The sequence below is a fragment of the Tenrec ecaudatus genome, chromosome 18 (assembly GCF_050624435.1).
Source record: "Tenrec ecaudatus isolate mTenEca1 chromosome 18, mTenEca1.hap1, whole genome shotgun sequence".
Taxonomy (NCBI): Eukaryota; Metazoa; Chordata; class Mammalia; order Afrosoricida; family Tenrecidae; genus Tenrec; species Tenrec ecaudatus.
The window spans coordinates 21,109,759-21,121,911 of NC_134547.1; the positions used below are offsets into that span (position 1 = coordinate 21,109,759).

At 48.9% G+C, this 12,153-nt stretch overlaps 1 long non-coding RNA gene across 1 annotated transcript; it reads left to right on the forward strand.

The window, feature by feature from the left end:
- The first annotated feature begins 5,218 nt into the window (after window positions 1–5,218).
- LOC142431996 (uncharacterized) lies at window positions 5,219–5,563 on the forward strand. Its single transcript, XR_012780861.1, has 2 exons — window positions 5,219–5,378; window positions 5,465–5,563. It is a non-coding gene; the product is annotated as an uncharacterized LOC142431996 (long non-coding RNA).
- Window positions 5,564–12,153: the final 6,590 nt, after the last annotated feature.

Consider the following 12,153-nt stretch of genomic DNA (forward strand, 5'->3'; position numbering starts at 1 on the left):
TTTGAGAATGATGAGGGCAACAAATGTACATGTGTTCTTGACACAATGGATGGATGTATGGATTGTGATAAGAATTGTACGAGCCCCCAATACAATGATTGGAAAAAAAAGTTACCATCTTGGAAACTGGCAGGGGTACTTCTACCCTGTCCTATAGGGTCACTGTGAGTTGCCATCGACTCAATGACAGTGGGTTCGTTTCTGGATTTGGGGTTAGTGGTTATCTAAACGATAGGTTGCAAGGCAAGGGCTGCTGGGGCCCAACTTTGCTCCCGGGAGGGAAAATCCTGCCTGAAAATGAAATCCATCCTGAGGAAAGTAGAGGGGAGAGAGGACGGCAGGCACGGCCAGGCCAGTATTGGGTCAGCATTCAGTCACACCTGAAGTCCACACTCTTCCCAGACAACTCTTTTATAGGAACCGATGTCAAGTGTTTGGGTTCAGTCATTACACTACGCGGCCCCACTGAGAAGCAAACCCCAATGACGTGCAGCCAGTCAACGTAGGGCTCCTTCCTCTTATGGGGAGCAGCCGGGTGCCACCCCCTCTACTGGAAAACCCTATTGGAAGAGGCGCCAGTCTTTGGGAGAAAAGCAGACTCAACGTGCCAGCTCAGAGTGGGCGGCTGCAACGACCAGCCACGCTGCTGGAAACAGGACGGGGTCCGTGTTAGTAATAAGCACAGCCATTGTTCTTCGCTCTTCTTGGTGGGCAGAGCCCTGATTCCTCCTCCTCCTCCTCCTCTTTAAAATCATTTAATTGGGGGCTTTTACAGCTCTTATCACAACCCATACAATGCGTCAAGCACATCTATACATAGGTTGCCATCATCATTTTCAATATATTTTGTTTCTACTTGAGCCCTTGGTATCAGCTCATTTCCCACCCTCCCTCCCTCAGGAACCCTTAATTATCTATCTATCTATCTATCTATCTATCTATCTATTATATATAGATATCTTACACTGACCGCTGTGTCCCTTCACCCACTTTTCTGTTGTCTACCCCCATGTGAGGGGTTAACTGTTGATCATTGTGATCTGGCTCCCCTTTCTCCCCACAACTTCTCCTTACTCTCCTGGTATTGCTACTCTTATTATTGGCCTTGAGGGGTTTATCTGTCCTGGATTCCCTGTGTTTCAAGCTCTTATCTGTACCTGCGTGGATGCTCTGGTCTAGCCGGATTTGTAAGGTAGAATTGGGGTCATGACAGTGGGGGGAATGAAGCATTAAAGAACTAGAGGAAAGTTATATGTTTTATCGGTACTATACTGCACCCTGACCGGCTCATCTTTTCCTTGTGACCCTTCTGTAAGGGGATGTTCAATTATCTACAGATGGGCTTTGGGACTCCACTCCACACTCACCCTCATTCACATTGATATGATTTTTGTTCTGGGTCTTTGATGCCTGATACATGATCCCATTGACACCTCATGATCGCACAGGCTGGTGTACTTCTTCCAAGTGGGTTTTGTTGGTTCTCAGCTAGATGGCCACTTATTTATCTTCAAGCCTTTAAGACCCCAGACGCTATATCTTTTGATAGCCGGGCACCATCAGCTTTCTTCCCCACATTTGCTTATGCACCCATTTTTACTTCAGCGCTCATGTCAGGAAGGTGAGCATCACAGAATGCTATGTTATTAGAACAAAGTGTTCTTGTGTTGAGGGAGTACTTGAGTGGAGGCCCAATGTGTGTCTGCTGCCTTAATACTTAACATATAAATATATGTACAGAGATTGATTTCCCTATCATCATTTATAAATATATTTACATGTGTACATGTCTGTAGTTAGACCTCTATAAATGCCCTTTGCCTCCTAGTTCTTTCCTCTATTTCCTTTTACTTTCCTCTTGTCCCACTATCATGCTCTGCCTTCATTATGGTTTCAGTAATTCATCTAGGCTACATCGCCCTTAATCAAGCTCCCCCAGGCATCCTATGCCCTCCTTGTCATTGATTTTATATCACTTGTTGTTCCCTTGTCCCTGGGTTTGTTGACACCCGACTTCCTTTCCCCCACCTCCCCGTCTTCTGTGTGCCCCCAGAACCATTGGTCCAGTTGTTTTCTCCTCCATATTGTTTATCCTGCCTATCTTATCTAAACAGGCAGAGACAATAATGAGCACAAAAATAAGACAAAGCAAAACAAAACAATGGCAGCAACAACAAAAAAACAACTCAATGACATAAAATGAAAAGCCTCTAAGCAGTCCCAGGTCTGTTTGTTGACCTTTATGAGTGTTTTCTAGTTGAGTCTGATGGGGTGTCACGGCCTGGCCCCGAAGTTTATTTTTGGGGTTCCCTGGGGACTTCATTGCTTTATTTGCCGCTCTGTTGCACACCCTTAGTGTTTCCGCCCCGGTGTGTGGGGGGTTAGATGGGGCACAATTCCTGCATTGTGTCTCTAGTGTTGTCCCCCGTTGCACTATGGGTCAGTGAGGGATGTCGTGGCTCGTGGTGAGGCTGGCCTTACGGTCCTTCCTCTGCATTGGCTTTTCTGAGAAGGAATATCGTCCTCTGGGCTTGGTGGGCCAGGATGTGTTCCACTCTCTCTTCTTCCCTTTTCATTTGCTCCTGTGTGCTTTGATCAGACACACCCCTCTCCCTGAGCTGTAGCTTCAGTGCTGCCCTCTAAAGTACATTCTTCTGGTGTGTGTGTGTGTGTGTGTGTGTGTGTGTGTCCACGTAGTTGGATTGGGGCTGGCCCTGCAGACCTCTCTCTCTACTGGTTCCCTTCTTCATGCTGGTATGTTGCGTTCACGTCTTGGCGCACTGGGTTGAAGTCTGGTCCCTCTCTCCCTCTCCTGTGGAGATATAAACAGTACCCTCCCCTGGGGTGCAGAGCCTTGATTCTATGTACTTGTTCACACTCCCCCTGTTTCCAGAAAAGTCACATTGGGCTCTGAGCTGGGAATAATTCTTTAGTCTCTGTGTTAATGACCAACAGTGTGTGGAAGAAGTTGTGACATGCCTCTGGCCAAGAACCCAGGAGGGAATGTCCGTGGAGGGTGGTTAGTGAGAAGCTTCTGGGAAAATGTATTTGCTCTTAAAAAGCAGTGCGGTTGCTATTCCAGGGAGAAGGGACTGGGGTATTAAAGTTTGCATGCAGCTATGTAAGATGCGATGTAAGATTGGTCTCTCTCTGTCCAGAATGAGGAAAATCAAAGATGTAAGGGGATAATTAGGCAATGGGCCATGCAAACTTCAGCCTCCACGATCCTGACACCAGAAGAACTAGATGGTGCCCGGCAACCACAGCCAACAGTTCTGACAGATCACACTAGAATCTGGTCATGGACAGAGTGGCTCAGAGTGTGGACAAAACTCAAAGTGGGTTAAAAAGGCCACTGAAATTCGGAGCACCCAGTTTGCGCAATGGATGGCGGTAACCCACATGCATGGTTGGCATGTGGACTAAGCATTCAGAGCACCCCTCCGACCGTGGTCCAGGGGTGTGACTGGCTTGGCTGTCAGTCAGACTGCACTGTGAAGTCAGTCATGGCGGATGCAATCGGGGTAAAATGCAGCACCTTATCATTTGGTCTCCCTTTAAAAACAGCTTTATTGGCATATGCTTCACAGATCATACAAAGTAATCCAGCGATTCTCAACCTGTGGGTCGCAACCCCTCTGGGGGTCGAAGGACCCTTTCACGGGGCCGCCCGGTTCATAACAGCAGCAAAAGTACAGCGATGAAGTAGCAACGAATATAATTTTATGGTTTGGGGGGGTCACCACAACATGAGGAACTGTATTTAAGGGTCACGGCATGGCCCTGATGTAATCGATCAGTTATATTAAGGATTGTACAATCATCACCACAATCAATTTCAGAACATTTTCTTCTTGTGCCCGTCGTTGTCATCTCTCCATTTCCCCCCGCCATGGTCTTACATAATTATTAATCCACTTCCTGTCTCTATCGATTCGCCTGTCCTGAATTTCATACACAGGAAATCAAACAGCACACAAACAGGAAGCAAAAACAGAACACCGAAACACCAACCAGAATGACTAGACAAAATATCGACAAGCCTCCATAGAAACGAAAGCAGGAAAGTCGATGTGATTGAACTATTGAATTACATGATATATGACTTATGTGCTAATAAAACTGTTGGCGAAAAAAAGAAAAGAAAGCAGAACATATTAAAAACTGTAACAACTTTAAAATGGGTCCAAAGGGGGTGCAAGGAAATAAAGAGGAGCTGATAGCAAGGGCTCAAAAAGAAAGTTTAGAAAATAACGAAGGCAATCATATGTACAAATATGCTTGATACAACTGATGCGTGGATTACTCTAAGAGCTGTGAGAGACCCCAATAAAATGATCTTTAAACAAATGGGTCAAAAGGGAGACAGGATATTGCATTTTTACCCAACTACATATGTCATAGCCTTTATAATGCTTTATTCAACTTTAGAATGTTCTCGGTCTGATAGCAAGCCTACGCACACCCCTCGACTGTGGTCAGAGGGGGTTCACCAGCAGCTTACTCCGTGTGGGGGACCCTTCAAATGGGCTTGGGGCTTCTAGTGTCATCCACAGCGCTCTGCAAACTGTGCTCACCATGGAAGCTTTGGTACCATTCCCTCCTTCAAATTGGATTGGATTGTTTGGAATTCTTGGCTCCCGCAGGCTGGTGGGCTTCTTCCACGTGGAATTATTGGACATCTCACTTAGCTTTCTTTAAGACTAACCATTAAGACGTAGGTAACACTGTTTCTGAGAGCTGGGCACCATCTGGTTTCTTCACCACATTTTGCTCTTCAGTGATCTCTTCAGGAGGGTGAGCATTGAGCAGGGCCATTTCACAAGAACTAGCTGCTCTTAGATTGGGGCTAGAATTAAGTGCAAGCCCCAAGTCCATTCATAGATCTATGGCTTATTTGTATCTCTGATTCATTTTAAAGATATCATTATCGATTTATGATAGGGAACATTATAAATCACCCCCCTGGGGCATAAGGTAATTCCATTGAGAGTGTCATTGATTTAGCCGCTGGTATAGAATGTAAAACACTGTTGAGCAGAAGAAATGATACAAGTATAGGTCAATATCAGACCACTATACATGAATGACTGACTTGTATGAAATAAACACTTTATCATAAATAGTAAATAGTGACTGGACACTATTTTATTTTTCATTGTAATTTAAAGTTTTATTGATCTAGTTAATCGCTTTTTATTCATTCATCATAGGAATTACTTCCCAAAAACGTTAATCACAGCTGGATTGAAAGAGTATTTGGGAAGTGTGGTAATGTGGTCTACATAAGTATTCCACATTACAGGTCCACTGGAGACCCAAAGGGGTTTGCTTTCGTAGAGTTTGAAACAAAGGAACAAGCCGCAAAAGCTATTGAGGTAGGTCCAAATCCTAAAAAGCAAAAGCAAAAAGCGAACAACAGGTTTCTTTATGTCACACACTAAAAGTACTAACGCTTTTACAGTTTCTGAATAATCCACCAGAAGAAGCCCCGAGAAAACCAGGAATATTCCCAAAGACAGTGAAAAATGAGCCCATTCCAGCTCTGGGCGTGCCAGGTAAGTACAGGACTTCTTTCCCACCAGTGCGCTCACCAGTGACTGAACTAAGAGTAGCTTTGTTACAGAAGAAAAGATAAAGAAAAAAAAGAAGAAAGGGCGTGTGAAGAAGGAAGACACTGTGCAGGCCATGGACACAAGCTGTGAGAGCGCCCCCAAACTGGCAGCATCTGAGGGCTCAGAATCCCCAAAGCCACCCACCACAAAGAAAAAGAAAAAACACAAAGACAAAGTAGACGCGAGCACCTTACCTGAAGCCAGAGCAGCGAAGAGGAAGCGAAAGGGCTCTGCCCATGCCGAGGGGCTGGCTCCCAAGGCTAAAGTGAGAAACACCACTCCAAAAGAACACGTGAAAGAAGCTCAAGTGTGCAAGGAAAGCAAAGGTTAAAGTCATTATTCACAATTTAATCATAAATAATCATCACACCCCATCTCCAAAGCAGTCTTGCTTAACTCGCTTAATTTTCTCTCCCACCATTAGACTTGGAATTCTCCACAGAAGAGGGAAAGGAGACTGGAGATAAAGAGGGATCTCTTTTGAAAGCAAAGGGAAAGCACAAGAAAAAGCACAAAGAGCGACATAAGATGGGAGAAGAGGTGATCCCGCTCAGGGTGCTGTCAAAGTAAGTCTGGCGCACACATCGCTGTTGCCGGCACACGTCACAGTCCGTTACCATTGCTAAAGTGCAATTCCAGTTTACCCTGAGCAGAGTTGCATGTTAACAACAGGAGCAGCCTGTAGGCAGGGCTTGTCTTTCCGGAGTACTGACAGTACAGTTAGGATTCACCAGACTGGACACTATTTAAATAAACAGGAGTTCCAATCTTTCCACACCTTCTCCAGCCTTTGCTGTACTCTGGCTTGTTTTATTCATAGGACTCCACTAGAAGACGTGTCCACACGTGCCCACGTACGCACACCTCCCTCAAGCTGTGAATAGACACACGCACATCCGCGTGAGGATTCCCTAAGGCCTCCGTGTGCCCCGGGAAGACTTCCAGAGAACAGGGCGGAACAGTCCCCAAGGGGGACAGCCAGCCTCTCCAGTAGCAGACACAGGCCATCAGGGCCAGGACGCAGCCCTCTGCTTGCCTTGCACCGGTCTGCAGCCCACTTGGGTGGGGGGGTGGGGGGTCAGGGCAGCTGCTCGGACAGGACAGTCTCACACCACAGGAACCCATCTCCTCTGACTGTGGTGTCCTTGGTCTGGAGCCTGGGAGCACGGGTGGACGGGAAGCCGCCCTGCCCCATGGCAGCAGTAGGCTGCAGAGCGTCCTTGGGCAGCGCCTGTGGCACGGGCTCCAGGGTTCTCCGCCCACATTCTTCATGCTTGTTAGGCGTCATTTGCCCACCTTGCAGTTGGATTATCTGTATTTTTCTTATTAAGATGCTGCAGCCTTCCATAGATTTTAGTCATTAGTCCGTCGTCTGTTGTGTCATTGCTGAAGTTTCCTCACCCCCACCCCCACCCCTGTCGGTCGGCTCTGAGTTTGCGCTTTTGATGTGCACAGTGTTTTATTTTTAAGAGGTCCCAGTCGTCGATTTTTGCCTTCCCCGGTGTGTGCGTCTTTTATTACATTTGGTCGTACACCTTGGTGTCTGTCCTACAATAGGGCCTGCCAGTTTGTCCTCATTTTTCACTGAATATCCTCCTAGTGCTGGGTTCACATTTAGGTCTCTAACCCAGCTTATGTTTGCTTTTGTGCACGGGCAAGGTATGTGTCCATTTAAATTTTTCTGCAGATGGATGGTCTTTTGACCTATTTTAATTTGTTCCAGTTTTTAATATTTCCTTCTTTCTTTTCGTTTGAGGCTTTCCTGTTTTATGTTGCCAGGGCTGTTGGGTTTCTGGTTGGTTGTTTATTTATTTCTCGTCTTGTATGTTTTTCTGAGTATGAAATCCAGAGCAGGTCAATCTAGAGAGACCGTAAGTGGATTAGTCATTACCTAGGGACCTGTCAGGAGGGGTGGGAAGGCAATGGTGAGCAGACGGCACTGAGGACGAGAAAGGGGGCAATGTTCTCAACTCGATTGTGGTGAGGACTGCACAACTGTCCTCAAGAAGACCGGCCTATCGAATTCCGTGACATGAGAATTAGATGTCAACACAGCTCTTTTGATTTTTCGTTTTAAACTCCAGGCTTACTGCTCTGTTAGAGATTTATAGAAGCCCTGGTACTTGAGCCTTCACCCATTCTTCAAGCCTGGAACTGGACGCACCCTTGTCCATCAACTCCCAGGCAAAGAATAGACTTCCCTCCAAAGTGGCAAAGACACGGTCCTTAGAATAAGCAGACATATGAGGCCAAACAGACAGCATTTGTCCCAACAAGGCTCCGAAGGCAGGCAGGAAGGACACGTGGAAACGAGGCCACAGGCAGGAAGGACATGTGGAAACGAGGCCACAGGCAGGAAGGACACGTGGAAACAGGGCCACAGGCAGGAAGGACACGTGGAAACAGGGCCACAGGCAGGAAGGACACGTGGAAACAGGGCCACAGGCAGGAAGGACATGTGGAAATGGGGTCCACAGGTAGGAAGGACATGTGGAAATGGGGTGACAGGCAGGAAGGACACATGGAAACGGGGACGACAGGCAGGAAGGAGATGTGGAAATGGGGCCACAGGCATGAAGGACACATGGAAATGGGAACCACAGGCAGGAAGGACACATGGAAATGGGGACCACAGGCAGGAAGGACACATGGAAATGGGGACCACAGGCAGGAAGAAGACGTGGAAACAGGGCCACAGGGAGAAAGTGGAAGCATGCTGTACATTGTGGGGATTGCACTTAATACCACAAAACAGAATAAGTATGATTTGTCAAATAGAAAATGGATTTCTCTGTAACTTTTCACCCAAACCACAACAAACAAACAAACAAACAAACCAAGAGGATGTAATGTAGGAAAAAGAAATATTCCTCTCTGCCTCTCCCAGGCAGGGCAGCGGTGTGAAGAGGCCTTCGCTGACGTGAAAATGGACTTTCCCAGACCCTGTTGCTAAGGCAGAAGTCTGACTGCATCACATAACCAAGAACAAGACTGAACCGTGCATTCCTTTCAGACTGAAGTGCTATCCCCAGGGTAATAAGTGATCCAGTGAGATACTCAGTTAGAATTACAGGTTTGGGGAGGTTCGGGTTGCCTTTTACAAAACCTGGCAATGATTTCTGAAGTCCCTGGGACGAAGAACACCTGCAGGGAGCGTTTTATGATTCTAATCGTCCAGTGTTCTACGTGGTGGAGAAATAAGGGGTTTTCCTCTTTCTATTTCTGACAGGCACCGTGGGGAGCCTATAATCTTCACATTCTATTTTTAGCATCAAGCGAAGAATAAATAGGGAAAGAAAGTAGCCAAACAAGTTTTTAGCACAAGAAGCACAGCGCTGCGATGCTTTCCGTCCACAGTAGGTAACGCCTGGCACAGGGGCTGCCATGTTCCCACCACGAGGAAAGCTGCTGACAGAAAGCCAGAGAGTCTGTTGGTCCATGAAGATGCTTCCCTTGGGGGCGCTAGTTCGGTTCTCAGCAAGTGAGGCAACTAGCCTGCGGCTGCGCGGATCCAAACGCCGCTTACGAGAGTTCGATGCGTCCAGTTGACAAGTCGCTGCTCCATGTGTCTCCCTGGCTTCTGTTTCCATTCAGTTTCTTCTTCTTGTTGGTGTTCAGTTCATTATGTTATCCGCTAGCCTCTGGAGCTCAGGGTTCCGGGATTGTCCTCTGGATCCGTTGTCTTTGGTTTCTCACGCCTTTAGGTCCCGGGTCTGGGGACTCTGCCATCTCCCCAGAAGCCCTCAACCTACCATGTGTGTTGTCGGTGGATCAGAAAACAAGGGCACAAACCTCTTGTTAAGAGATGTGGAAGTGATGAGCCAGTCAGGGTGCAGGGTAGCAATGATGCAACACACAATTTTCCTCTAGTTCTTGACTGCTTCCTCCCTCCCCGCCACTATCATGATCCCAATTCTACCTTACATATCCGGCTGGACCGGAAGATGTGCACTGGTACAGATAGGAACTGGAAACACAGGGAATCCAGGACAGATGAACCCCTCAGGACCAGTGGTGAGAGTGGTAATATCAGGAGGGTGGAGGGAGGGTGGGGTAGAAAGGGGGAACCGATGACAAGGATCTACATATAACCTCCTCCCTGGGGGACGGACAGCGGAGAAGTGGGCGAGGGAGACGTTGGATGGTGTAAGATATGATGAAATAATAATAATTTATAAATTATCAAGGGTTCAGTGTAAAGGGGGGAGCAGGGAGGGAGGGGAAAAATGAGGAGCTGATACCAAGGGCTCAAGTAGAAAGCAGGTGTTTTGAGAATGATAACAGCAACATATGTACAAATGTGCTTGACCCAACTGATGTACATATGGATAGTGATAAGAGTTGTATGAGCCCCTAATAAAATGATATAAAAAAGATGTGGCAAATATGACCATCTAGAAACAGCAGCAGAAGCTCCGACTGCGGCTTGCCTCGGGGAGGAAGTGGCGGAGGATGGGATGGGCTGACAGGACTCTGTGGCAGGACCGTGTCAGGCAGCCAGGAAGCGAGGCGTAGAGCCAGGCGTCTTAGAATCAAGAGAACCCTCCCCCCACTGGCACCAGACCTGGTTTTGTTTCATGATCCGAGGGTTGTACCCCCCACTGGTGAGAGCAGGGAAAAGGGTCCATAAAGCTGGTGCCCGTGACTGGGACCGTGGACCACTGTCGGGGCTCAGCAACCGGCTTACAAGGAAGTTTCCTGCTTAGAGGCCGAGGCCAGGAAAGCCCACGCGGCTACATGCAGGCTGAGGGCCTCCCTCTTCAAGGCCAGGGATGGGCGAGACAGCAGCCTCCACCACAGGAAGCATCGGCGAGGCACCGGCTCTGCGGCAGGCACCGGCTCTGTGGCAGGCAGTGTTCTAAGCACTGCCCACGCAGTGGTTCATGTCATCCTCCCAGCAGTGCGGAGGGTCTGGTGGATACTGGTAATGTCTCTCCTTTACCAAAGGGGAACCAGGCATAGAGTAGGGACCTCACAAAGGGCCCTTGCACTGGGGGCCCCTTTATGGACCTCCTGCCACAAAAGACCACCACCGAGGAAGAGTGAACGGTCCCATTTCCCCATCCCACTCCGGGGGTTCTCTCTGGCACCTCAGTCGAGGGCGCTGCTGAGAGCTCTGGGGCAGGAACAACGTACACCCCGTCTTTCAGAGGACACTCTCGTGGAAGCGCCCCCTTGGCCGTCTTCTAGAAGGGGGGTGGCTGCATGGCACTCCTGCCTCTATAAAATGGGGGTGATCGGGGCCCACCTTAGAGAACCAACTGAGGCTGCGTGAGTTGGCTGTGGACTCGGGGAAGTGGTGGTGTGACCTTGATGGAGAGACGAAAAGGAAGAAGCAAGGAGGGAGGAAGGGAGTGAAGAAGGATAAATGCAAGAAGCAGAAAGTAAGATCTAAGGGAGGAAAGAAGGCGGGGGGGGGGGGGGAAGGAGGGGCGGCACGAAAGGAAGAGCGCTTGAAGCTAGGAAGCAGAGAACATCTCTGAGCGTCCTGCAGGCATGCGAACAGCGTCCTGTCTCACAGGAGGTGCTTTCAGGGCTTAGACCGTGCCGCCCAGCAGTGCCGTGTGAGATGAAGAGTCTGTCCAGCCTACTTCCCCAGCGACGCCATCCACAGGCTGTGTGACTGTGGGAACGTGGGGTCCCCTCTCTGAGCCTCAGTTTCCCCACTGTAAAATCGGCCCAGTTGTCCCCATTCCCACGGGTTGATATAGGAGTGTCATGAGCCCATGCGGCCGGGCATGTTTGCTCTCTTTGGTAGGAAGCAGGTGGCACAGCCTGCTTTCTGCCCACAAGATGTTGTTACAGCTACCCCATGCTCACTCAGCAGACAGATCCAGAGGCTATAAATAGCTTCGTCTTGGTTTCTCATAAACACATGAAATATAAATTGGCAGCTTGCCCGGGCTTCCTGTCAGGGACTGGTGGGTGAGGACTTTTCTAGAGAGGTTTAACAGATGCCAAAGTCATGGTTCTGTGGAGGTGCACGGGCCGGGGCCCAAAGGGACCCTGGCTGCCTGGCAGCACCAGGTGTCACTCCCACCTTCACTTCCCGACTCCCATGCCTTCCTGGGTGCAGGCTTACACTCACCACTATGGATCTGGCCAGCCAACTTGCCCAGTGACTCAGGTCCTGGCCACCGGCCTGTTTGCCTGAAATCACCCTTCAGGCCCAGCCGGCATTAGATCATCCAGAAGGGAGTTTCGGGAAGGCGGCGCTGGGCAGCAGGAGGAAGGGAGATGAGGAAGAGGTAGACGTGAGGTCATGAGAGTGAGGGACTGCCCTTGGGACTTCCTCCCGGTTAGGTCTTGAAGTTTTTTGAGGCCGGCTTCACCCATGCTTTAAGAGATGAGTCGAACACCAGACTTGGGACTCTTGGGTTGACGGATACGGATGCTGGACCCTGCTGGCGGGGTCAAGTCCCAGCCACCCACTGGATGCCCTCGGGCTGTCCACCCTGTTGAGTGCCTGGACTTCCCCACCTGTGAAGTGGACGTAACTACTCCATAGGGTGTCGAAAGGGTTAATACATGGACTGTT